Source organism: Carcharodon carcharias, chromosome 9 (genome assembly GCF_017639515.1).
Source record: "Carcharodon carcharias isolate sCarCar2 chromosome 9, sCarCar2.pri, whole genome shotgun sequence".
NCBI lineage: Eukaryota > Metazoa > Chordata > Chondrichthyes > Lamniformes > Lamnidae > Carcharodon > Carcharodon carcharias.
This window is the reverse complement of record NC_054475.1, coordinates 54,341,178-54,367,689: the sequence shown is the minus strand read 5'-3', so window position 1 is coordinate 54,367,689 and position 26,512 is coordinate 54,341,178. Positions and strand designations below refer to the sequence as shown.

General features: G+C 44.3%; 1 protein-coding gene across 2 annotated transcripts in view; it reads right to left on the bottom strand.

Moving 5' to 3' along the window:
• Positions 1–26,145, bottom strand: part of LOC121281904 (DENN domain-containing protein 2C-like) — a 218,084-nt gene extending 191,939 nt beyond the window's left edge. The window contains exon 1 of one of the 2 annotated variants that reach the window (XM_041195063.1): positions 25,945–26,145. The gene's annotated coding sequence lies outside the window, so the exon portion shown is untranslated. Of the gene's footprint in view, positions 1–25,495; positions 25,515–25,944 lie in introns of those variants that run through there. The other variant, XM_041195065.1, reaches the window with a different exon arrangement.
• Between the last annotated feature and the right edge of the window lie 367 nt (positions 26,146–26,512).

Sequence of the window (26,512 nt, the reverse complement as noted above, 5' to 3'; positions counted from 1 at the left end):
CCGCAAACCCAGCACCCGCTCCCCGCAAACCCAGCACCCGCTCCCAGCCTGACCCTCGCAAACCCAGCACCCGCTCCCCGCAAACCCAGCACCCGCTCCCAGCCTGACCCCGGCAAACCCAGCACCCGCTCCCCGGCAAACCCAGCACCCGCTCCTCGTGAACCCAGCAACCGCTCCCAGCCTGACCCTCGCAAACCCAGCACCCGCTCCCCGCAAACCCAGCACCCGCTCCCAGCCTGACCCCGGCAAACCCAGCACCCGCTCCCCGGCAAACCCAGCACCCGCTCCTCGTGAACCCAGCACCCGCTCCCAGCCTGACCCCGGCAAACCCAGCACCCGCTCCCCGCAAACCCAGCAACCGCTCCCAGCCTGACCCCCGCAAACCCAGCACCCGCTCCCAGCTTGACCCTTGCAAACCCAGCACCCACTCCCTGCCTGACCCCCGCAAACCCAGCACCTGCTCCCCGCAAACCCAGCACCCGCTCCCCGCAAACCCAGCACCCGCTCCCAGCCTGACACCTACAAACCCAGCACCCGCTCCAGCCTGACCCCTGCAAACCCGCCTGACCCCCGCAAACCCAGCACCCGCTCCCCGCAAACCCAGCACCCGAACCCAGCCTGACCCCCGCAAACCCAGCACCCGCTCCCCGTAAACCCAGCACCCGCTCCCAGCCTGACCCCCGCAAACCCAGCACCCGCTCCCCGCAAACCCAGCACCCGCTCCCCGCAAACCCAGCACCCGCTCCCCGCAAACCCAGCACCCGCTCCCCGCAAACCCAGCACCCGCTCCCCGCAAACCCAGCACCCGCTCCCCGCAAACCCAGCACCCGCTCCCAGCCTGACACCCGCAAGCCCAGCACCCGCTCCCTGCCTGACCCCCGCAAACCCAGCACCCGCTCCCAGCCTGACACCCGCAAGCCCAGCACCCGCTCCCCGCAAGCCCAGCACCCGCTCCCAGCCTGACCCCGGCAAACCCAGCACCCGCTCCCCGCAAACCCAGCACCCGCTCCCAGCTTGACCCCTGCAAACCCAGCACCCGCTCCCCGCAAACCCAGCACCCGCTCCCAGCCTGACCCTCGCAAACCCAGCACCCGCTCCCAGCCTGACCCCTGCAAACCCAGCACCCGCTCCCCGCAAACCCAGCACCCGCTCCCAGCCTGACCCCTCCCCCACCCTGAACCGAGCACCCACTCCGAGCATGTCAGCAGCTTACTGATATTTCCCAAAGTTCTGGGATTATCGCCAGAACATTACGCACAGAGATTATGTTCATATCCTTGGAACCATCCCCGATCACATTCTACCATTCTCACATTGAACACCTGAACATTATGATCTATTTGCCACAGATTGTCTCGATGTCACAGCACAGTCTAGCTGTCTGCTCTGAAAAAGGTTTCTCTCTGCTGTGCACAGTGAGGTTTCCCTCAGCTGCATCTGCTAGAGTCCAGCGATGCTCACAGTGTGCTATGTTTGGTAAGGCTAGCGATGTGTTTATCAGGCTCTGTCCGTACTCTTCACAGTTTCATCAGGTATTTAACATGCAAACTCATTTCCTCGCACCACTTATTTGTGTTTTTGAAAACTATTGAGACTCAGGAAGTGAGAGCCTAACTGAGGCTGGGAACGTCGGGAGACAGGAGTCAAACTGGCCTTCAAACTCCAGTGTGAACTTCCTCTTACTAATTATTATGCATCTGCCTGAAGGCCTTGCCATTATGTTTCATCAGGTTCCAGAGAAGAAGAGATAGTAAACAAAAACATTGAGAAAATTAATACTCTTCCTTAATGGAGAGGATTTGAACCATCAAAACCAAAATATACACTACATCGTTTCAACCCTATCGCCTTTACACCAATACCAGAGCCCCGGGCCCCTGTGCACCCAGCCAATCGCAGAGCCCCTGTGCCCTGTGCACCCAGCCAATCGCAGAGCCCTGGGGCCCTGTGCACCCAGCCAATCGCAGAGCCCCCTCTGTATCCAATCACAGCCAACCCCACTCAGAAAGTCTGAAAATAGTCCGTGACCAATGCACAAACACCAACACAACCACAAGAACCACACTCTACATTATTGTTTCTTAAACTACTGGTTCCTGTCTACTTAAATGTTTTTATTTATTGCTTTTGGAGACCAAAAGGGAAATGCATATTGAATGATTCAACATGTATAAAGTGGATACAATTTCAGGAATGATAGAATTTAAGGGATGATTAAGCAGCAGAGGACCATAAGGTCAGCACAGATCACAGTACTCCTTCCTTGCCCTTCCAGGATGCTGTTAGCTGACAATGATGAGCTCAAATCAACTAATTCTTAACAAAACAGCCATTGAACTTGAGGTCATCCTGCTCAGTGCCACGGTGTATCTAATGTATCAGGGAACCGGTCACAAGGCCTCCGAACCAACCATGGCCATAACTACTGAGCAAATGGGAGTGGATAAGGCAATCAGTATACAAACGTATTATGTGTTTAAACCTACGGCAAACTTCGATCTGCAACACAGTTGCAACGTAATGGCACCAGTTTTCTTTAAGTGTGACAAAAGGTCAGTGGTTCAGTCAGCAAGCAGGACATTATGTAGAATTGGTTGAGTATGGCAGAGTACAGACTGTACTCAAACAGCCCGTCCTAGCAAAACCAAAATCAAAATGCTGGGCGTTAGATTTGATTCTGCAAATGGGAAGCACTTACTGAACAATCCTGAGTGCATTAATAGTTTTATTATAATAATAACTTGGCATTCTTGAGTTTGTCCTGATGAGTGCCAGAGAAAATGCTTAAAAAAAAAAAATCAACCTTCTATTCATTTCTTCCTCATGCGTTTGTCTAGCTTTCCCTTAAACGCATCTTTTGCATTAATTACCTGTGATCATGAATATATATATATCTTGTATTTATAATCTTTAGTTTTAGTCTCCTTCACAGGTGGAAACATCCTTTCAAACTCCTCCATAATTGTAAAGACCTATTAATTCCCCTTCAATCTTTTTCAAGAGGAAAAAGCCCAGTTGCATGTCATTTTAGTGACTTGTGTAACTGTATCCAGGGACTCCATCCTCTAACCCATTTAAACACTGTCGTCTCATTTTTTTTCCACCAAAATATAACAATTCATATTTATCTATCTTAAAATCCATTTGATCAATTACACATCCAGTTTTAAACAGCGAGAGGAGAGCCAGGAGTTTCCCAGTTTAAAACAGTGGAGGAGAGCCAGGACTTTCCCAGTTTAAAACAGCGAGAGGAGAGCCGGGAGTTTCCCAGTTTAAAACAGCGGAGGAGAGCCGGGAGTTTCCCAGTTTAAAACAGCGGAGGAGAGCCGGGAGTTTTCCAGTTTAAAACAGCAGAGGAGAGCCAGGAGTTTCCCAGTTTAAAACAGCAGAGGAGAGCCAGGAGTTTCCCAGTTTAAAACAACGGAGGAGAGCCGGTAGTTTTACAGTTTTAAACAGCGAGAGGAGAACCACGATCTTTAGTTTAAAACAGCGAGAGGAGAGCTGGGATTTTTACAGTTTAAAACAGCGAGAGGAGAGCTGGGATTTTTACAGTTTAAAACAGCAAGGGGAGAGCCGGGAGCACATGGAGAGTGGACCTGCGAGAGAAGGGCAACAGTGGTGGGAGATAAAAACCGGTGGCAGAGAGCCCCTTCAACCTGTTTCTACCTGTCAGAGCCAAGTATAATGTCATAGGAAAACAAGTAGGTGATTGGCAGGGGCCTCTTCTGTGTCTCTTTTGATTGGTCAAATGGTTTAAATAAGGAAACATTATTACAGCTGAACAGTACAGTTAAGAAACTCACTTTTAAATTATTTAACATCTAAATTAATTAATTAAATAGAATTGAGATGGCTGGGCAGGCGATGTGTTGTAGCTGTAGCACATGGGAGCTGGTGGATGCCTGTGCGATCCACAGTGACCACACCAGCAGCCAATTTTGGCTATTCGAGGAACTTCGGCTCAGAGTTGATGAGCTGGAATCCAAGCTGTGGCCAGTGTGACACATTAGGGAGGGAGAGAGTTACCTGGGTACTGTGTTTCAGGAGGCAGTCACACCCCTTAGATTAATTACATCAAATTTAGTCCATGGTCAGAGACAGGAGAGTGTGACTGCGAGTGAGGTAGGTATGGGGATCTAGAATTTAGCTTTGGAGGAGCCTCAGCTGGTGCCCTTGTCCAATAGGTATGAGGTTCTTGCTCCCGGTGTGGACAAAGACACAGACTGCAAGGAGGATGAGTGAACTGACTACAGCACCGTGGTACAGGGCACCATTCAAGTGGGGGGAAAAAGAGAGAAATGTGGTAGTAATAGTGGATAGCATAGTTAGGGGATTAGACACTGTTCTCTGCAGCAAAGACAGAGAGTCCCAAAGGCTGTGTTGCCTACCTGACGCCAAGGTTAAGGACATCTCTTCTGGGCTGGAGAGGAACATGGAGTGGGAGGGGAAGGATCCAGTTGTTGTGTCCACGTAGATACCAACGACATAGATAGGACTAGGAAAGAGGTTCTGCTGGGGCACTATGAGCAGCTCAGGGCTAAATTAAAAAGCAGAACCACAAAGATAATAACCTCCAGATTAATAGCTGAGCCATGTGCAAATTGGTGTACGGTAAATAAGATTAGAGAAGTAAATGCGTGGCTCAAAAATTAGTGTGGGAGAAATGGGTTCTGATTCATGGGGCACTGGCACCAGTACTGAGGAAAGAGAGAGCTGTTCCATTGGGACGGACTTCATTTGAACCATGCTGGGATCAGTGTCCTGGTGAATCATATAACTAGGGTTGTAGATAGGACTTTAAACTAATTAGTGGGAGGGAGGATTCAATGGAAGGGAAGTTTAAAAAAAAATTAAAAAGAAACAAGAGAGCAAAAGTGCAGGGTAGTGAAAAGGCGAATGATAAAGCATGACAGGAACAGTGCAGCAAAATTAGAACCAGAATGAGTAATAAAGGTTAAAAAGTCAAGCTTAAGCTCTTAATTTGAATGCACGCAGCATTTGTAACAAGATAGAGGAGTTGACAGCACAAATAGAAATATATGGATATGACTTGATGGCTATTACGAGACATGGTTCCAGGGTGACCAATTCTGGGAACTCAATATTCAAGGGTATTCAGCATTCTGGAAAAATAGGCAAAAAGGAAAAGGAGATGGAGTAGCTTTGTTAATAAAGGAAGCTAGCAGTGCGGTGTCAAGAAGTGATACAGGTGGCATAGGGAGTGATTGGAATCAGTTTGGGTAGAAATAAGGGGAAGGGGGAAGAAGTCATGGGTGGGAGTTGCCTACAGGCCCCCGAATAGTTGCTTCACTGTAGGACAAAATATAAATCGAGAAATAATGGAGGCATTTAAGATAGGCGCTAGAATTGTCATGGGTGATTTTAATCTGCATATTGACTGGACAACTCAGATTGGCAGGGGTAACATGTAGGGCGAATTTGTACAGTGCATTAGGGGTGGCTTCTTAGAGCAATACGTTGCAGAACCTACTCGGGAACAGGTTATTTTAGATCTAGTAATGTGTAATGAGGTAGGATTAATAAGAGATCTTGTCGTTAAGGATCTTCTGTGGGTAGCAATTACAACATGGCAGGATTTCAAATTCAGTTTGAGGGCAAACAACTCGGGTCTCAAACCAGTGTCCTCAACTTAAATAATGGCAATTACAGAGTTACGAAGAAAGAGTTGTCTAAAGCTACTGGGAAAATAGACTAAGGGGAAAGTCAGTGGATGAGCAGTGGCAGACATTTAAGCAGATATTTCATAACGCTCAGCAAAAATTTATCCCGGTCAAAAAGGACTCAATGAGAAGGATGAACCACCCGTGGTTAACAAAGGTGGTTAAGGAGAGTATCTAATCAAAAATTAAGGTATACCATGCGGCCAAAACTAGTGATAGGCCAGAGGATTGAGAATTTTGTTTGGGGACCAGCAGCGGATGACTAAAAAGCAAATTAAGAGGGAAAAAATTGATTATGAAAGTAAATTGGCAAGAAACATAAAAACAAACAGCAAGAGCTTCTACAGGTAAATAAAAGGAAATCGAGTAACAAAAGTGAGCGTGGGACCCTTGAAGGATGCAACTGGAGAATTGATAACGGGAAACAGGGAAATGGCACATAATTTAAACCAATATTTTGCATTGGTCTTCACGGTGGAGGACACCATAAACATTCCAAAGATAAGCAAGGAGCTAATGGGAGGAAAAATCCTGTAACAGTCTCAATCATGAGGGATAAAGGATTTGAATAACTAATGGGGCTAAAGATGGACAGGACAGCAGGACCAGATGGCCTGCATCCAAGGGTTATAAAGGAAGAGGCTGCAGAGAGAGTGGAGACATTGGTCGAAATATTCCAGAGCTCATTGGATTCCGGGAGGGTCCCAGCGGATTGGAAAACTGCTAATGTGACGCCCCTGTTCGTGAAGAGAGGGAGACAAAAAGCAGGATACTATAGGCCAGTCAGCCTAACATCTGTCATTGGGAAAATGCTAAATTCCATTATTAAAGAAGAAATAACATTTAGAAAAGCTTAACGCAATCAAACAGAGTCAACATGGTTTGTGAAAGGGAAATCATATTTGACAAATTTGCTAGCGTTCTTTGAGGATATAACAAGCAGAGTTGATAAAGGGGAACCGACAGATGTAGTGTATTTGGATTTCCAGAAGGCATTTGATAAGGTTCCACATAAAAGGCTATTGCACAAAATAGGAGCTCACAGTATTGTGGGTAATGTATTAGTGTGGATTGAGGATTGGTTAGCACACAGAAGACAGAGTCAGGATTAACGAGTCCTTTTCAGTTGGAAAGATGTAACTAGTGGAGTGCCACAAGGATCAGTCCTAGGTCCTCAAGTATCTACTATCTATATTAATGACTTGGAGGAGGGGGCAGAGCATAATGTATCCAAATTTGCTGACGATACAAAAATAGGTGGGAGGGCATGTTGTGATGAGGACATAAGGAATCTGCAAGGGGATATAGACATGTTGAGTGAGTGGTCAAAAACTTGGCAGATGGAGTTTAATGAAGGAAAGTGGGAGGTCATGCACTTTGGTAGGAAAAATCAAAAGGCAGACTATTATCTAAATAGAGAGAGACTCCAAAAAAGTGCAGCCAGAGGGATCTGGGTGTTCTTGTGCATGAAACACAAAAAGTTAGCATACAGGTGCAGCAAGTAATTAAAGCGGCAAATGGAATTTTGGCCTGTATTGCTAGGGGGTTTGGATTTTAAAAATAGGAAAGTCTTGTTGCAACTGTACAGGGTGTTGGTGAGGCCGCACCTGGAGTAACGTGTACAGTTTTGGTCCCCATAATTAAGAAAGGATATGCTGGCATTGGAGGCAGTTCAAAAGAGCTTCACTAGGCTGATTCCTGGGATGAAGGGGTTAACTTATCAAGAATGGCTAAACAGGTTAGGCCTTTATTCATTAGAGTTTAGATGAATGAGGGGTGATCTTATTGAAACGTACAAGATTCTCAGGGGGCTTGACAGGGTAGATGCTGAGAAGATGTTTCCACCAGTGGAAGAATCTCGAACTAGGGGACATAGTTACAGAATAAGGGGACACTCATTTAAAACTGAGATGCGAAGGAATTTCTTCTCTCAGAGGGTAGTGAATGTCTGGAGTTCTCTACCCCAGAGAGTTGTGGAGGCTAGATCACTGAAAGTATTTAAAAAGGTGGTAGATAAATTTTTAAAGGCCTGGGGTAGATCAGCCATGATCTTATTGAATGGCAGGGCAGGTTTGAGGGGCTGAATGGCGTACTCCTGCTCCTATTTCTTATGTTTCTTATGTTCTTATTCTAAAAGTTTATAAATGACTTCTTGTACTTTGCTGCAATTTTCCTGAATATAACCATTCTATCACTGGGTTTGAACCTATCTTATCACTTATAATTTGCCAATCTCATTGAAGTACCAAAGAAACTCTGCAGTTTAATAAAAACATTCCCTTCCTCAATAACAAGACACTGAGGCATTGATTTCCACAAGGTCATGTAACCTTTCACCTAGTTGCCAGTATCTGGACTTTGAACTTGCTGGTTACTCGTCATACCACCAGGAGTATGGAATTAAAAAATGCTCACATTTTATTCAAGCATCTTCTTTCTAAAGGGAGAGAAATATTATAAGCCAGCCAAGGTTCCAGTGAGGATTATTCCACGTGTACTGTACTAACATTCCTGGTGAGCGAATTGAAAATTTGTTGAAACCCAGTTTTCGCCTTCACAGGAACTGACAGCATTTCCTGTTTTTCTGCAAGAACTTTGGTCAGGCCTCCCAGCCTCGCTCCACATCCTTGGCTTCAGTTTTTTTCCCCCCAGTTTGTAGACCAGTTTTCAAATCAGCGATTGAACCCAGCCACAGAAAACATTCAGCTTCCAGTCCCATTAAGCTTACTGTCTTACTGTGTCTGACCTGACCACAGAGATCAGTTTCCGGCACAATCCACACAAGAGGGACTTTTACCGACACTTGGCATTATTGGCGCACCAAGCTCTGTGCTCGCTGAGCTAGGTTGGCTCCTGGTTCAGCAATCCTGCCAATTTCAAATTCTCATCCTTATTTTCAAAGCTTCCATGGATCATATCCATCTCAGTAAAACCCTCTCAAGTCCTACAACTCTCCACGGTTTGTGCATTACCCCATCCTTTGCTCTACCACTGGCAGCCATACCTTCACCTCCCTAGATCCTAAGCTCTGAAAATCCCTCCTTAATCCTCTCTGCCTCTCTAATTCTCTTTTTTCTGTTAAGATGCTCCTTAAACCCTACCTTCAACTGTCCCAATATCATCTTCTGTGGCTCTGTGTCAAATTTGTCTGATAGCACTTTAGGACATTTCATGTGGGACAGAAGTGCCAGGTTAGGGGTTGCAGGGAGGATTGGGGAAATAAATGGATATGTTAGCACTTCCACTTGATACTCAGCACTCCAACCCATGATGGGACCAAGTACAAGAGGTAACCAAATAGCCCAACCTGTGGAGTCATGGCACACAAGAGACAAGAGGCACACTGAATTAGGGAAGAACCTGAGACAGAAACCACACTGGCATCATTTAGGAATTACAGACAGAAAGGAAGAACATGAGCCCTCTCAACTTTCAGAGAATCTCTGACATCTACTGACTAGGACAGTCCCAGGTTTGATCCTGGGATCGGGGTAAGTAGTTGGGATCGGGGTAGGCTTGCACAATTGTCATAAGGATGCATTTTGCAGCCAGGAGAGTGATGAGGAATGGGTACCTGACTCAATAACCCAAGGGTACTGGGGAAACAACTGTGCCCTGCAGTTGGTATAGCTGTGCCCTAGGTAAAAAACAAGCTAATTTAGCAGAACTGTAGCAGAATCTGGTGGTACTATTCAAAGGAGAACAGGGTTGTCCTGGTCAACCTTCCTCCCTCAATCAATGCCCCCAAAAAACAGATGAACATTGATTAATCTGCTTTTGCACTGAGACTTGCATTTGTCTATGTAGTGGCTGTACATCACAGGTTAGACTATTGGCTGAACTTCCAGAGGATGTAACGACAAACACAAATACATTCACTGAGGAAAAAGACATGATAAAGCATAGGAGTCCAAGTAATTGGTCTGCCTATCTGACAGACGGCGAGACTTGGCAGCATCTGTAGTACATTAGATCTTCATGACATGGTGAGACTAGAACCAGGTAGCTGGGTGTGATTACAGATGAGCTCACAGTCAATTGAGAAGGCAGGAAACTAACTTGTGAAACCTCATCCTAGGTTGCTCAAGTCTCAACGTGATCAGTTCAGCAACATTTACCTGTGGTTTCACTTTTTTTTGGGTGTTTTGTCTCTGGTGCCTTCAGCTATTTCTGCACCAGAAATGAATCCTTGATGAGGAGGGGCAGGGAGTTCCAGATTACTCCCAGTACCATGCGCTATGAGTATAGAAATAAGAGGATAAAGCAGATGAATGCATGGCTAAAAATATGGTGCAAGAGGGAGGGTTATACTGCTCGGATATTGGGACTGGCTCTGGGGGTGATGGGAACTGTACAGACTGGGCGGATTGCATCTGGACAGAGAACAAATGTGCTTGTGCGGAGATTTGCTGGTGCTATTTGGGGATGGTTTAAACTAACTTGGCTGGAGATGCACAACAGGACGTAGCATTAGTAAGGATAAACAAGGTGCACAAAAGGATTGGGAGAAGCACATAGTACTAGAGTAAAAAATAGGTATTAGCAGAGACCCACAAAACATTTGTAGCAAAATGAGCATCTTTATTGCAACAGTACTTCTTTAAATCCCCATCCCATGCTATTCTATCCTTCCCATGACTTCCCTCTCATGCCACACGGATCCCATTCCTTTCACCCCTCTATCACCCTCATTTCATCCCAATGCCAAGTCATCCCCATCAATGCCATCCACCCCCTCAACCTCATGGCATCCGATCTGTCCAAGGTAAAATTTGGGTAGTAACTTGGGAAGAAAAGTTGGGTGAACAAAGCCAAAGTTCCCTGACTGACAAAAGAAATAGAGAGCAAGATGAAGGAGAAAAAGCGTCAGCTGGACGTCAGCTGGACAATACAAGTCAGAACCAAGCTGAAGACAGAAATTCAGAGGAGAAACGGGAAAAGACATGAGAACTGAAGACAGAACAAGAAGAGATAGGCAACTAACATAAAAAGGGAATCTAAAAGACTTCTTTAGGCATATAAATACTTGAAAAATAGCAAGAGGAAGGGTGCAGCCAATTGGAGACCAAACAGGGGACATACGTTTGGAGAGTATGGCTGAGGTACAGGCACAGCAACCTTGGAACCAAGCTCTTGCCACATATCAGGTCTTGTCAATTTTTGGGTCAGGCCAGATCTGGCAGAGCCAGGCAAGGTCAGATCGGATCAAGGGCCACTTGGACCACTGGAAAAGACCAGCGCATGAAGCTGATAAGTCAGGTGCGCCACCAAGCCAATGCAGCACCTAAGCCATACAAGTTATTTTGCTCATTTAGGAAGAATTAAAGTTCATGAATGGCAGCTTTTAAAAATGTCCAGTTTTCAGCCATCTCTGTTTTTTTCATAGTACAGGTATGGTGTCTCAAACCCCGCTAAATGAGTATTTTGTGTTTGTCTCTACCAAGGAAGAAGACGCTTCCCAAGTCAGAGTGAAAGAGGAGATAATTGAGGAACTGGGTGGGCTAAAAGTTGAAAGAAAAAGGAGGTATTAGAAAGGCTGCTTGTACTTAAAGTTGGTAAGTTGCCAGGAGTCACCACCACCTTCGAGGGATGCGCAAAAAATGATGACCTTTCCAGTAACTCCCACATCCCATTAAAGAATATATAAATGGATCGGATGGGGTGCAGCTGAAGATGGTAAGGGAAGTGAGGTTGGAGGCATTGGCTATAATCTTCCAACCCTCCTTAGATACAGAGGTGGTGTCAAAGGACTGGAGAACTGCAAATGTTTACACTCTTGTTCAAGGAAAAGGGTGCACAGATAAGCCCAGCAACTGGAGGCGAATCAGTTTACCCTTGAAAGGAAAGCTTTTAAAGACAATAACTGGGACAATAACTTTGACAAGCGCAGATTAATTAAGGAAAGTCAGCATAGATTTGTTAAAGGCAAATCACGTTTAAATAATTTGATTGAGCTTTTTTAAAAAAATTGAGGTAATAGAGATGGTTGATAAGGATAATGCAGTTGATGTGGTGTACGTGGACTTCCAAGACATTTGATAAAGTGCTACACAACAGGCTTGTCAACAAAGTTGAAGGTCATGGAATAACCTTCATGAAGTTGGCTAAGTGACAGGAAATGAGTGAGTAGTGAATGGTTGTTTTTCAGACTGCAGGAAGTTATCTACTGTAGTGAGGTTTCCCAGGGGTCTTGACATAGATTATTGACCTAGACTTGGATGTACAGGGCTCAATTTCAAAATCTGCAGTTGAAAAGATCGTGAACTATGAAGGGGATAGTGATAGGTTTCAAGAGGACTTAGGCTGATGGAATGGACGGACACATGGTGGACAAAATTTCATGTAGAAAATTGTAAAGTGATACATTTTGGTAGGAAGAGCAAGGCGAGACAACACAAAATAAAGGATACAATTCCAAATTCGGAAGGGGGTGGAGGAGCAGAGGGAGTATTCTTGCAAAAGTCATTGAAGGTGGCAGGGCAGGTTGAGATAGCAGTTAAAAAAACATATCAGTATCCTGGACTTTATAAATAGAATTATAGAGCACAAAGGCAAGGAAGTTATGATGAATCTTTTATAAAACTCTGGCTTGAGCACAACTGGACTAGTGTATCCAATTCTGGTCACCGCACCCTAGGAAGGATATGAAGACTTGAGAGGCTGCAGAAAAGATTCATGAGAACAGTTTCAGGGCTGAGGGACTTCAGTTCCATGGAAAGATTGGAGAATTTGGGACTGATGTCCTCGGATAAGGTTGAGAGGAGATTTGATAGAGGTATTCAAAATCATGAGGGGTCTGGGCAGAGTCAATAGGGAGAAACTGTTCCCATTGGTGTAAGGATCATGAACCAGAGGGCACAGGTTTACGGTGAAATGAGAAAAAATGTCCTTATGCAGCGAGTGGTTAGGATCTGGAATAAACTGTCTGAGAGTGTAGTGAAGGAAGATCCAATCGTGGTTTTCAAAAGGAAATTTTATATGGCCTGATGGGACAAAATGCATGTCTACGGGGAAAGGGCAGAGGAATGGAAGTGTCAGAATTGCTCTTGCAGAGAGCCAGCATGGACACAATGGGTTGAATGGCCTCCTTCTGAGCTATAACCATTCTACAATTCCAACAGCAAACTTCCATCCTTAATCGACATTCATAAACCAGCCAAAGTTTTACAATCAGGTCACTTCATGGGCACTTTTACTGGAACCAGCTTTTAAAAGCCCAGATGTTCAAAAACTTTTTCAATCGAATTCAAATTCTCAACCTGACATGGTGGGAGTTCAATTCACTTTCTCTGGATGACATGTTCAGTGACAAACTGACCCTCATGCTGTACCCGGCATGTTTGTGTTCTACATTCCTCAGAACACCTCAGAAAACCACAACAAACCAGAGTCTAACATGCAAATGTGCTGAGACAATTGTGTAATGAATATGCAAGTACAGATACAGGTGTAACCAGAGTGTAATTTGTAGATATGCACCTCATCAATTACTGCTTCAAGTTTTAAATCAGGAGTTCATTTAGGGGTTCCACCCCTCCCCCTCCTTTAAAAGACATACATCTAACTGACTAATCCTGACATTTCCTAAACAAAAACAGAATTACCTGGAAAAACTCAGCAGGTCTGGCAGCATCGGCGGAGAAGAAAAGAGTTGATGTTGAGTCCTCATGACCCTTCAACAGAACTAGGTGAATCCAAGGAAGGGGTGAAATATAAGCTGGTTTAAGGTGTGTGTGTGCGTGTGTGTGTGGTGGGGGGGGGGGGCGGGGAGTGGTGGGAGGGATTGGGTGAATCCACACACATCCCCCCCGCACCCCCCAACACCCCCACACACCCCCCCACACACACACACACACCTTAAACCAGCTTATATTTCACCCCTTCCTTGGATTCACTTAGTTCTGTTGAAGGGTCATGAGGACTCGAAACGTCAACTCTTTTCTTCTCCGCCGATGCTGCCAGACCTGCTGAGTTTTTCCAGGTAATTCTGTTTTTGTTTTGGATTTCCAGCATCCGCAGTTTTTTGTTTTTATCTCTGACATTTCCTAATGTGGCTCAGTGTCAAATGTTGGTTGATGACGTTCCTGTGGAGCACCTTGACATGTTTTATTAAGTTTTCCTACATTAATGATGCTTTACAAATGCAAGATGTGGTTGGAGATACCTCCCATGCACTGAGAAAGTTCTTCCGCAGCATAAACAACCAACTGTATGGAATGATAGAGGCATTTGTGGTACTACTGCCCTCACTTCTTCGTTCAAACCTTTCAGTATAGTAGCCATTTTATTCTGACCTTAGGTAAGTTGGGCCTCAAAGCCACCACACCCCTAAGTTCACCCCGAGCCATGGGGTGTCCAAGGCCTGCCCTGCCAGAGACTTGGGGCCCCTCTCCTACCCCTGACATCACCCAAAGTCTAGAGGGGAATCTCCGGCCAGAACCATGCAGCCAGAAACATGACTTTTAACACCACTGATTCAGCAGTTTTCCAAATCAGGAAATCCAGGTTCCCAAATGAAGACTGGCTCATCAGACAAAAGTTGAGAGAGGCACCAGTTAAATGTCATCTGTGATGGGTTTGGTGCGGTTTGAACTTCATTGAAGGATCGGGCATGAGCAGCGAGCTTTAGTCTGACTGCAAAGGGCACGAGTTGGGGTTTGGATCACTTCATGTCATTAAAAACACAGAGCTGGAGAGAGAGAGAGAGAGAAAAAAATATTTTTCTCCTCAGTTTTAGCAGCTTTTAATATCCCTGTTTGAAGTCAAGGCATCGGATGGGAGTTGTAGCTTTTTCCCCTTCTTTTTGGTGGCTGATGATGAATTACGGGAGTGATTTGTCTAAAATATCATTTTAAAATCTGCCATATTGATTTCTTTGGCCACCGGGAGAATGCCATCGATTCTGGTGGGCTCCCGGTCATTATGGGAGGGTTGGGAACCCCATCAGCTACAGTCTAGATTTTCTCCGAGATTTCTAAATGTAAGCAGAATGATACACCTTGTTTTAAAATAAAGGCCCATTTTTAAGACTTCCATACCCCAGCAGCTGGAAGTTAGTTAATTTTTTAATCCACAGAGGAAGCATCAGAACTTAAGACCAACTCTCTCTCACTGGTCAGCCATGACCTCCCTCTCCACTCACCTGCCATGATCTCACTTGGCTGTGATCCTCACCCTATGCAGCCATGGCCCAACCCCTCCTTATCTGGCTGTGACTCCCCCAACTCCACCCTATCTAATGTGGGACTTGGCAAAAGATGTTCACCCCATAAAAGGTAAAGGGTGCAAAGTTGCTGCTAAAGAAGTGACCTTCATCATTTCAAACAGTATAATTCCTTCACACTCACACTGCCAGTGGGGCAATGTTCCTTGGTCACATCATTTGACTGCAATATCAGTGCTTTAACACCAGCTGTAATCTAGAGCCATTCTCAATAACTGTGATGAGCAAAGGATGAAGATTAGATCAAATCAAAGGCGATGTGATTTATGATTTTCAGAAAATGTGTTTGAACTGCAGATGGACTGACAGTAATGACACTGGTGTAGGAGGATGTTCTGATACAAGCAGATTGGTTGAGCTCAGCACAGGGATTGAAAACAAAAGCTATCACATTGTGGACTTTCCAATTATCAAGAACCATTTGCAGATAAATAAACAGTGGGGGTGGTGGGAACTGAACATCATCGCGGATTGTATAAATCTCAGCACAGTGATTCCATGAATTTGAGAATCAGGGTTAAGGGTCAGGGCTGAGGTCAAAAGAAAAGTACAACCAGGTTTCATGGTGTTCAGCTGACAGGGCGTCACCAGACCACAAAGAAAAACTTTGGAATAATGCTTCCCTTTCTCTTGTGTAGGGAGCCTTTGCAATACCGTCACTTCAGGAAGAAAACTTGGACTAGCCACATCAGTTTGGTTACAGGTTATAGTGAGTATCTTGAGAAGCTAGTTCTAATTTTCTTGCCATCTTGTAGCACTGACTCCTGCTTGGGGCACAGTTGTGGACGTGTCTTTCCTGCATCCGCTGGGGCACTGCTGCACCAGACAATTGTCAACAGAACACCAAACTGGCCAATCTTCATCTGTGAACCAAACCTGTAAATGCTGCTAGATAATTTTACCAGTCAAACTCAATGCTGTCATCTAACATGTGCAGCAGGTGTCACTGGTTAGCAAGAAGTAGGAACCTGATATTTTTTCCATTTCGCTAACCCAGAGCACGGGTGGGGCACTGTGGCACTAACATCCCAGCAGTGATCCTTCAACTCAACACAGATCATGATCAAAGCTGGGAGATTCTGGTCTGAATAATAGTGCTGAGATATTCATATTTACCAGTAATCCATAGAGAAGCCTCCCTATAGCTAATCGGAATCCCTGTGTAGCAGCAGCTATGGTATTTTCACACTGACCCCAATATTATTGTAACAACATTTGAAAAGTTCAACGTCATCCAGGACAAAGCAGTCCGCTTGACCCACCACCTTAAACACTCCCTCACTTCACCAGAGGCATACTGTAGCACAGTGTATCATTACACAATGCACTGCGACAACTCGCCAATGTTCCTTCAACAGCACCTTCCAAACTCTCAACCTCTACCATCTAGAAGGATAGGGGCAGCAGGTGCATGGGAACACCTTAATCTGCAAGCTCTCCTCCAAGTCACACACCATCTTGACATGAAACTCTATCACTGTTTCTTCACTGTCGCAGGGTCAACATCCTAGAACTCCCTCCTGAATAGCACTGTGGAAGTACCTACATTGGATGGACTGCGGTGGTTCAATAAAAATGGTCTAGCACTAGTTTCTCAAGTGCAATCAGGGATGGACAACAAATGTTGGGCCTTGCTAGCAATGCCTCTATCCCAGAATGATTTTTTTGCTAAACAGAGTATCAACACATAGCAGTAGGGAGCAATGGCTTCTCTACTCAGAACCTGATGCTGCTGAATTCCCAGTTCCACTCACATCATTATGGGTATGCAATAATCATTGACTCAGAGCTGATCCTCCTGGACAGGGGCAATCTCAAAGATGGGGCTTTTTTTTTTTATAACCGTAAACCTGGAAATGTGATACCCACCCATTCTCAGCTCCAAGAGACACATGGAACGGGCACCCGAATTACAGAATGGTTAAAGCACAGGAGGTGGCCATTTGGTCTGTCATGGGTGCGCTGGCTTTCTGAAAGAACAATTCATTTGGTGCCACACCCCCCACTTTCCCCATGTGGCCCTGCTCATTCTTCCTTTTCAGATAATAATCCAATTGTCTCAATTGACCCTGCCTCCAGCACACTCAGGCAGTACATTCCAGATCCCACGACTGGGTTGGGGAAGACCACAGATCAAAAAGAACACTAAAAAGAAACATCTTCATGAAAAACAGAATGCAACGGTTATTTGGAATTTTGCAGATGACTAAGAGGGGTTGATAGGGTAGAAACTATTTCCTTTGATGGGACAGTCCAAAACAAAAGGGGAATAATCTTCAAATTAGAATGAGACTGTTCAGTGCTGTCAGAAAGCACTTCTTCACACAAAGGGTTGTGGAAATCTGGAGCTCTTTCCCTCAAAATGCTTTTGAGACTAGGGGTCAATTGAAAATTTCAAAACTGAGCACGATAGATTGTTGTTAGCCGAGGTTGAGTGTTGTGGAATCAAGGCAAGTAAATGGAGTTAAAGTACAAATCAGCCATGATCTAACTGAATGGTGGTACAGGTTCGAGGGGCTGAATGAGGTACTATGGTTCCTGAAACACAGTATGACTGTGAAGGACTTCACTCACTGGCACTCACACTGAATAATTCCAAAGCAAATGATACCAGGAGGTACAGCTGCAAATATTACACACTTCTTACTGTTAACAGTACCTCTTTCCCTGTCTAACGTTCTTGCTTGAGGCAAACTGAAGGTTTTAACTGCAGGAGAGGCAATCCCAGAACTTTGCTTTTATCACTCCATAACACAATGACAGAAATTAGCGCTTGTTACAGCACCAACATTTTACACCATCTTAAACTTGAGCTGAAATAGATACATTTTTTAAACAGTCAAAACAACGTGTGCAATTTCACCATTGATGTATTTATTAACAGTATGTTGATAATAATGCAATTTACTGGATTACAGAATTCCTTTAAATTCTTCAGATTAAATTACCTCTCACATTATTCCCCTCCAAGCCACTCACCATCCTGACTTGGAAATATATCGCCATTCCTTCACTGTCGCTGGGTCAAAATCCTAGAGCTTCCTCCCTAACAGCACTGTGGATGTACCTACACCACATGGACTGCAGTGGCTCAAGAAGGTAGCTCACCACCACCTTCTCAAGGATCAATTAGGGATGGGCAATAAATGCTGGCCTAGCCAGCGACGCCTACATGCCATGAACAAATATTTTTAAAAATTCCAACACTACAGTGTTGTCAAGAAGCTCCTAAATTTAAACAGCCTGGTTTATGAAGTGCCACCTCAATCAAAACATTGTACTGAACAACATCCCACAAAACAGCAAATTAGACAAGCACGCAGTTAAGGTTTATTGAGGAGATTTGCTCAAATGACACCAGAGATGAGGAACTTCTGTTGTATTGAAAGCTGCAGTTGATCTTCTCAGAGCAGAGAAGGTTAAGGGGAGATTTAATAAGAGTGTTTAAATTCTGAAGATTTTTGCTAAGAGGAGAAACTTTCCACTTTTGAGAGGGTCACTAATCAGAGGACACAGATTATAGATAATCGGCAAAACACCCAAGGGGTAGGAGCATGTTTTTAAATATATACAGTGAGTTGTTGTGACCTGAAGGGTGGTAGAAAGGGATTCAATAATAACTTTCAAAAGAGAAGTGGATATACACTTGAATTGGAAAAATGTGTAGAGTCATGGTGAAGAGCAGAGTAAGAGAGACTAGTTGGATGGCGCTTTTAAAAAGCTAGCACAGAATCTATGGGACAAATGCCCTTCCTGCATGTTGCAAGATTCTATTGTTCTACTGATTGAGGGAGGAATGTTGGACCAGGCACCAGGAAAACTCACTGCTCTTATCAATTAACTGGATCTTCAACATCCACCTGAACTGACCCGAACAGATAAATGGGCCCTCGGTTAATCTGCTCTTACACTGACTGCCAACACCAGCTGCTGTAGAAAACAATCCACTTATACTATGTTAATTCTACATTGGCCATATTCATTGCACAAGCACACAGCCCATTGATGTTTTAAGCTACCAACAATGATTGCTTTGCTGCACTCTCTGATATCGGGCATCTGTGCAAGGCAGTGATTGTTAAAGAGTCACATTGACCAGCCAAGATGGGAGGAAGCGTTTAACTCAAGCTACCAAAAGGGGAAAATAATGTGCATTTATATAGCAGATTTCATCTCCTCCAAGACTTTCCAAAGACTTTACAGCCAATGAAGCGCTTTTGAACTGTAGCCACTGTTGTGATCTAGCAAACGTAGCAGCCATTTCATACACAGGGTCACATGAACAGCAGAGATAAATGATCATATCTGTTTCAGTTAGAATCTTTGTAGAAACAACTCAGCTGTTCTGCCATAGGATCTTTTAGGTCCACTTGAGAGGGGTAAACGGGGCCTCAGTTTAAATTCACATTGTGTTATGATTCTAGCTAATGTTAGTACTGGACAAGTCAGGTCCCAGAGTGAAACTTGGCTTGATAGATCTTTTATTTTCAGAAACCATTGAGGAAAGTTACTGAATAGGTTCACAGGAGTCTGCTGATGAACTTTTAACACAACAAATAAAATATTTATTAAACAAGAAAAATGAACTATATTACATCAGACAAAAAGGTTGGAAAGATCTCAGTACAAACACAAGATGATGATTCAATTTCCTCCATTCCTTTACTGAGCAATATCCTTACAGGCACACCAGTGAAGAGTTACCACTAGTTTGACACAAAGGCTCCTTGCTTGGGACTGGCACCCATGCAAACAGTTTTCTTCCAGTGAATTCTTGAGCGTTCACTTGATGCTTCTCACCCTACTTTAACCTCTCCCTGAGACACCCAAAATTAACCATTTTCCAGTAGCTACACCACTAAACTGATCACATTACTGAGTCCTATAACTGACTACTCAGTTAGCTACTGTCCCACTAGCCTTGTACTTTTCTCTTCACCCTCTGACACAGACTGAACTCTTCCCTGTCTTTCTCTGTGTCAGATCACCCAAAGTGTCACCCCCCTCTGGAGTGCCAGTTTGTCTAAAATATCCTTGATGGGTGCCAAGCTGTGTACTGCAACATGAGTTTGGTTGGGGGCGGTGAAGAGAGAAAGAGTGGAAAATAAATTCAATAGGGTTATGTCAGAAGGAATTCATCCATAGGCACAGTGACATGTGAAAGGCCAAAAGATGTTTAGCAAGGGAATCAAAGCAGAGAGAACTCCACTGGTGGAACTGAAACAGCCCAGGTGAAGACAAGAATACCATGACTAGCTGAGTATTGGAATGAACATGTCACATCTCACAACACCATAACTCAACAAAAATAGTGAGCATGGAAAACACAGGATTTTCCATCATGTCCTGTGGGGACAATATTATTTTCCAGTAAAGCGTTGCTCTGACATAAGAGGAGAATTCCAGTGTTAGAACAGCTGATAGATTCCATCTAGGTCACATGCCGCAGACAGATGGCTGTCAGTTTCCAACCTAAAATGGGATTTCTTTTATTCCAAACAAAAAGGTAAAATGCAAATGTGAAAAACATCTTTCATTTAATTAGAAAGCAAGCTTGGTTCAATTTACTTCAAACAAAATGTAAAAATCCCACATACAAGATGTACACAAATACATTAATCCCCTCAAGTCCTGACAGGTTGGAGAGAGAAAAGTAAAGACATGTTCTCTGCTTTTACAGTATGAGGTAGGGTGTGTTTAGGGAGTCACTCACGGTTAGGTTTCTGCTACATACAGTACATAAACCCCAGAGGTTCAACTTAATGCAAAGAGGATATTCCCATCTTAACCTACTGAAAACCATCTGTTTCCTTGTGTAACTGCAAGAAAAGCAGTTAACGCAGCAGGAATGAGAGACTTCAGCTACGTGGAGAGATGAGAGAAGTTGTCATTGTTCTCCTTAGAGCAGAGAAGATTAAGGAGAGATTTAATATTGATGTTCAAAATTGTTAAGGGCTTTTGATCAGGCAAATAAGGAATAACTATTTCCACTGGTTGGAGGGTCAGTAACCAGAGACATAGACTGAAGATAACTGGCAAAAGAAACAGATAGGGGAATGAGGGGCAATGTTTTAGAGCAGTGAGTTATGATGGTCAGGATCACATTGCCTGAAAAAGTAGTGGAAGCAAATTCAATGGTCAATTTTCAAAAAGAATTGGATGTATATTTGAAAAGGAAAAATAAACTTGCAAGGCCATAGAGGGGCGGGGTTGAAACAACTATCCAACTAGTTCAAAACAGCCAGCACAGGTTCAACGGACCAGGTGGCTTTTCACTGTGCTGAATGATTCTACAAAGCAATCGTCAAATGAAAAACACCCCAAAGAGCTCATGAGTGGGTGGGTTTTACCTCCACCCTTCATGGGTCAGTACCCACTGTCTGGTGTGGGTCTACACCAGACAGATCAAACAAAGATACCATCCATTTATACAACACTACACTACAAGCTTGGGAGTGCCTGGTAGTGATTGGAGCTTTAAATACAGTCTGCATTTTAGCAGCCAATCAGTGCATCCTGAACCTTCTCCAAGGATTGGGGGAAGATTCACACAAGCCAGGAATGGCAAAATCCTTCCACTGCTCTGTACAGAAGTGGTGGGAATGCAGGCAAACGCAGCAGGCAATTAGTCCACAGCCATGCTGCTTAAGGAGAAGTGAGGAGAATGATTTTTTCTCTGTTTTTAGGAGAGGGGTAGATTGTTGGGCGGGGCACGAGGATAATTCCTTCTTGTCCTTCTTCAAACTGTGCAATAGGATATTTTATTGATAGACAAGGTCTCTGATTAACTTCTCATCATACAGTTACTACCCTGGCAATGCAGCACTCCTTTGCTTTGCAGGTGTGATGACCAATGTGCTCTTTAAAATGTTGATATGAATGGCAGCATTCTCAATCCACGCTACCTTCAGATACTTTGGCAAGGCCATGCACCCGTGGTATTTTTTGGTGAACAAGGCCTGTGTTGTGCCTTCCAGGCTGCTGTACGGCTGTGCACAGCTTAGTGGGAACAATGGTCCCCACCATGACTGGAACATACCTTTGAAGATAAGGTCCTAATAAAGGAGAGTAGAGTTCACTTCCATCCAATATGATCTTGAGTCTGCAGAAATTAAATCTCCAGGGCACTGCTGCAAGCAACCAGGGATAAAAAAAATATATAGGGACAAGGAATTATGTTTTCAAAAAATATTCTTTGGACACTATTAAAATATTGGACATGGAGGAAAAGCCTATTTGACTGATGGTCAGGAATTAGGATGGTAGCATGGTGGTAATGTTATTGGACTAGTGATCCAGAGACAGGAGTTCAAGTCCCATCACAGAATTTATATTCAATTAATAAATCTGGAATAAAACACTAGTTTTACTAATAATCATGAGACTACCAGGTTGTTGTTAAGAACTCCTCTGGTTCACTATGGGAGGGAATATTCTATCCGTACCTGCTCTGGCTCCAGACCAGAGCAACGTGGTTGACTCCTAACTGCCCTCTGAAGTGGCTGAGCAAGCCACTCAGTTAAGAACATAAAAAGTAGCAGGAGCAGGCCATTTGGCCCCTCAAACCTGCCCTGCTATTCAATAAGATCATGGCTGATCTGCCCCAGGTGTCAACTCCTCTTTTGAGCCAGTTCCTCATAGCCCTCAACTCCCCGATATTTCAAAAATCTACCTACCTCCTCTTTAAATATTTTCAGTGATCTAGACTCCATAACTCTCTGGGGTAGAGAATTCCAGACATTCACTACCCTCTGAGAGAAGAAATTCCTTCGCTTCTTAGTTTTAAATGAGTGCCCCTTTATTCTGCAACTATGTCCCCTAGTTTGAGATTCCCCCACTAGTGGAAACATCTTCTCAATATCTAACCTGTCAAGCCCCTTCATAATCTTGTACAATTCAATAAGATCACCCCTCATTCATCTAAACTCTAATGAATAAAGGCCTAACCTGTATAGCCATTCTTGATAAGTCAATCCCTTCATCCCAGGAATCAGCCTAGTGAAGCTCTTTTGAACTGCCTCCAATGCCAGTATATCCTTTTGTAAATACTGGGACCAAAACTGTATACAGTACTCCAGGTATGGCCTCACCAACACCCTGTACAGTTGTAACAAGACTTCCCTATTTTTAAATCCTAGCAATACAAGCCAAAATTCCATTTGCCTTCTTAATTACTTGTATTAAATTACTACAGAAATGTCAAAACTATGGGTGTACCGACACCACATGGACTGTGGCGGTTTAAGAACTTGGCTCACCACCACCCTCTCAAGGGCAATTAGGGATGGGCAACAAATGCTAGCCCAGCCAGCAATGCCCATGTTCCAGGAACAAAAAAAATCATCCAATTGGATAATGAAGAGTCTGCCTGCCATCCAAATGACATAAGGGGACACGATGTGAGGATGGATATGTCAGGGGACCAATGGCAGGAGAATGGGGGTGGGGTGGTTGAGGTTAAGTGGTCATATGATGAAACCTTCAGGAACATTTCCAACCAGAATTGACAACGTTACTGCCCTGAAGTGGTTGCAGAAAGTGTAGCAGGGCCTTGTAGTGGTGACTACCATGTGGGCTACAAATTTAACATTCAGGCTTTTGCTTTAGGACTGTTTCAATTCGCTCAGATTTCAGCTCATTGCACACTCTGCTGTCTTTCCCATAATCAGGTCTTGCTGCTACAAGTGTCAAATGTGTGAGCACTGCTCTCATTACTCTCCATCCCTGACGTTCAGCAGCTTTGAGCTGCTGTATGCACTAACCTCCTGCTGAATTGAATCATCAGACAACTTTTCCCCACGGCTATCAGCCATGGACAAGCTACAAAAGATGCTGTCTGTATAATTAATTGTTGCCATGGTTACCACCTCCCAACCTCAGTGTTACATTTAGTATCATGGTGGTCCAGGTAACTAAATAACCAGAGACAGAAAACTCAAACACCCCTCCTTTCCATTTAACTGCTATTTTGTGATGCAGTGGCAGCACTTTCCTCTCATGACTTCAGAAGGTTGTGTGTTCAAGTCCCACTCCAGAGCCCTGAGCACATTATCTAGGCTGACATTCCAGTGCAGATGAGACTTTAGGTTGAGGTCCTCTCAGTAAATGTAAAAGATTCTACATCACTAATTTAAAGAACAGCACAGGAGTCCCCCTTGGTGTCCTGACCGATATTTATCCCTCAAACAACTTCGCTATAAAATATATGGTCATTATCATATTGTTGATTGTGGGATCTTGCTGTGTGATAATTTGCTGCTATGTTTCCTACAGTAAAAAAATAGTTAATTCACTGTAAAATGCTTTGTGGCATCCTGAAATAACGAAAGGCACTTTATAAATGTAATTCCTTATTCATGGGCTGTAGATGGATGCAAGTCCATTGGGGAGCAGTGCTCACGGTTGTATTAACTTCCACTGTTCTCTATGGGTTTGTTTAGTGAATTGGTACCAATGCATTATACTCTGCCAGACTTATTCTTAAATGCATCCATCACTAAGCCATAGGGATACCAAATTTGGTTGGGTATATTTTCAATACAAATCCACCTACCTCAAATGATCACACACTTCTACCATTGATCCATTCTCCAGACATGCTATCTTTATATACCAAGTGAAATGGAAACAGGCTCAATTGGATTAACCTTGGCTGCTGCTGAAACCATTCCACCACATCCCCATCTCCAAAGTGTACAACAAAGTGTTCAAATATAATGAAAAGAAAAAGTTTTGTTTAATGCTCTCCTGGTTTGTTTGCAATTCTTGGAGATTAAGCTTCATTCTTATAGCCTCCAAGAACTGATGGTGGCATGGTAGTAATGTCACTGGGTGAGTGATCCAGAAGCCCAGACTAACGGGGGGGGCATGGGTTCAAATCCCACTGGGGGAGTTTAAATTCAGTTCATAAAATCTGGGATTAAAAGGCAGTCTCAGTGCCCATTGTTGTAAAACTCACCTGGTTCACTAATGTCTTTTAAGGATAGAAATCTGGTCTGATCTACCTGTAAGTCCAGCATTGTGACAGAGCAAACCACTGAGCAAGGGCAATTAAGTATGCCCAACAAACATGGGTCTGTACACCCCACCAGCACTGCCAAGTGTTACAGAGCTCAAAATAGACGGGATGGATACATTGTACAACTCGAGAGCAGAAACTCTGGTTTTTGGGATGTGAATCAGGATAATGCTGTACTCACGCGTACAAACACGCGACAGAAATCCGACCATTTGCAACCCAAACGTGTTGCTTCACTGAGTGTCTGATCTTGGTTGTCAGTGGGGGGAGGGAGAGAGCGGAGCGGATCCTCACCCAGGGGAAGGTGCTGGGGTTTCGGGGGCGCCTCCTGGGGGCTCTTTCACACAGCCATTGACTTGGCAACAAGTCTTGACCTGTAACCCTTCTCCAGGACCACAGTGCACAGCACAGTGAAATTAAGGAAGAAACGTATCTTAGAAAGTGAACCACACCCTCATTTAAAAAAAAACCTTCGACACAATTCTGCTCATTGAGACATTGCTGAAGACACACGGAGGATCCGCAGTTTATCCCCCGCAGCGAGGGAGACATTCACTCCACCGGATGCCTCACCTACACACAGGTTTCCAGCATTGCCCTCTCTCCTTCCCCTCACACGCACATCCCCTTCGACAGCCACAACAAATCGCTAACACAAACTCCAGACATCACGGGCACCCTTGACCTCTTCCAACAACTCGTATACCCATCCAGTCAGAACCTCTCGGTTAAATCCCATAAGAACGTCTCCTTCCCACACGATTGTTTCTTAACTATACTTTCGCAGGATGACAGGTTTCAATGATTAAGAACAGGTTTCAGACCGGTTTAACCACAGAGGTATCAATAATTAGGAGTCGATCACTAAAGCTGGAGTAAGATCACGCCTCTAAAGTGCACAAGGCGAACTGTTATATAAAAGTTTCTTCCACCAAACCTTGCTCCCACAGACAGTGGAACAAGTCACTTGAAAAGTTTCTGTCTTTTTTTTTGCAGAGAAGTTATGAAATCCTTTTTCTTACCAGCCCTTCCCGGCTGTTGTCCAATTCCATGATTAATTTCGGGGGGTGGATTCCTCGCTTGCAACTTTTTCACATCCCACCCTTGTCAATAAGAGACTACATTGGGCCCGGGTGAATGACCAGACCTCGGAGCACAGCTTACAGTCTGGTCCACTTTCACGATGTGTGTGTATTTGCTGAGTGAGTTCCGATCCTGGCTGGATGAAGCTCAGGCGGAAGTAGTGTGCCTGCATATCAATGAGAACCAGCGCCTCTCTCACAGGGAGAAGAACGCCCGCTTAAACACACTTGCTTAGTAACCTAATCTCAATGATACATTGCCTCTGTGTTCATCCATGCACTGCCCGGAAGGAAGCAGATTACCTTTAAAGGAGAAATAAACTTGGAAGTAAAACGATGGAGAACAATGGGAAAAAGCGCAGAACAGCGGGACGAATCAGATAGCTCTTACAAACAGCTAATACAGACATGAGGGGCTGAATGGCCTCGTCCCTGCTATATAATAATAAGAATTTGCATTCATCTAGCGCGTTCACAAACTCAGGCGATCCCAAGATGTTTACCCTCA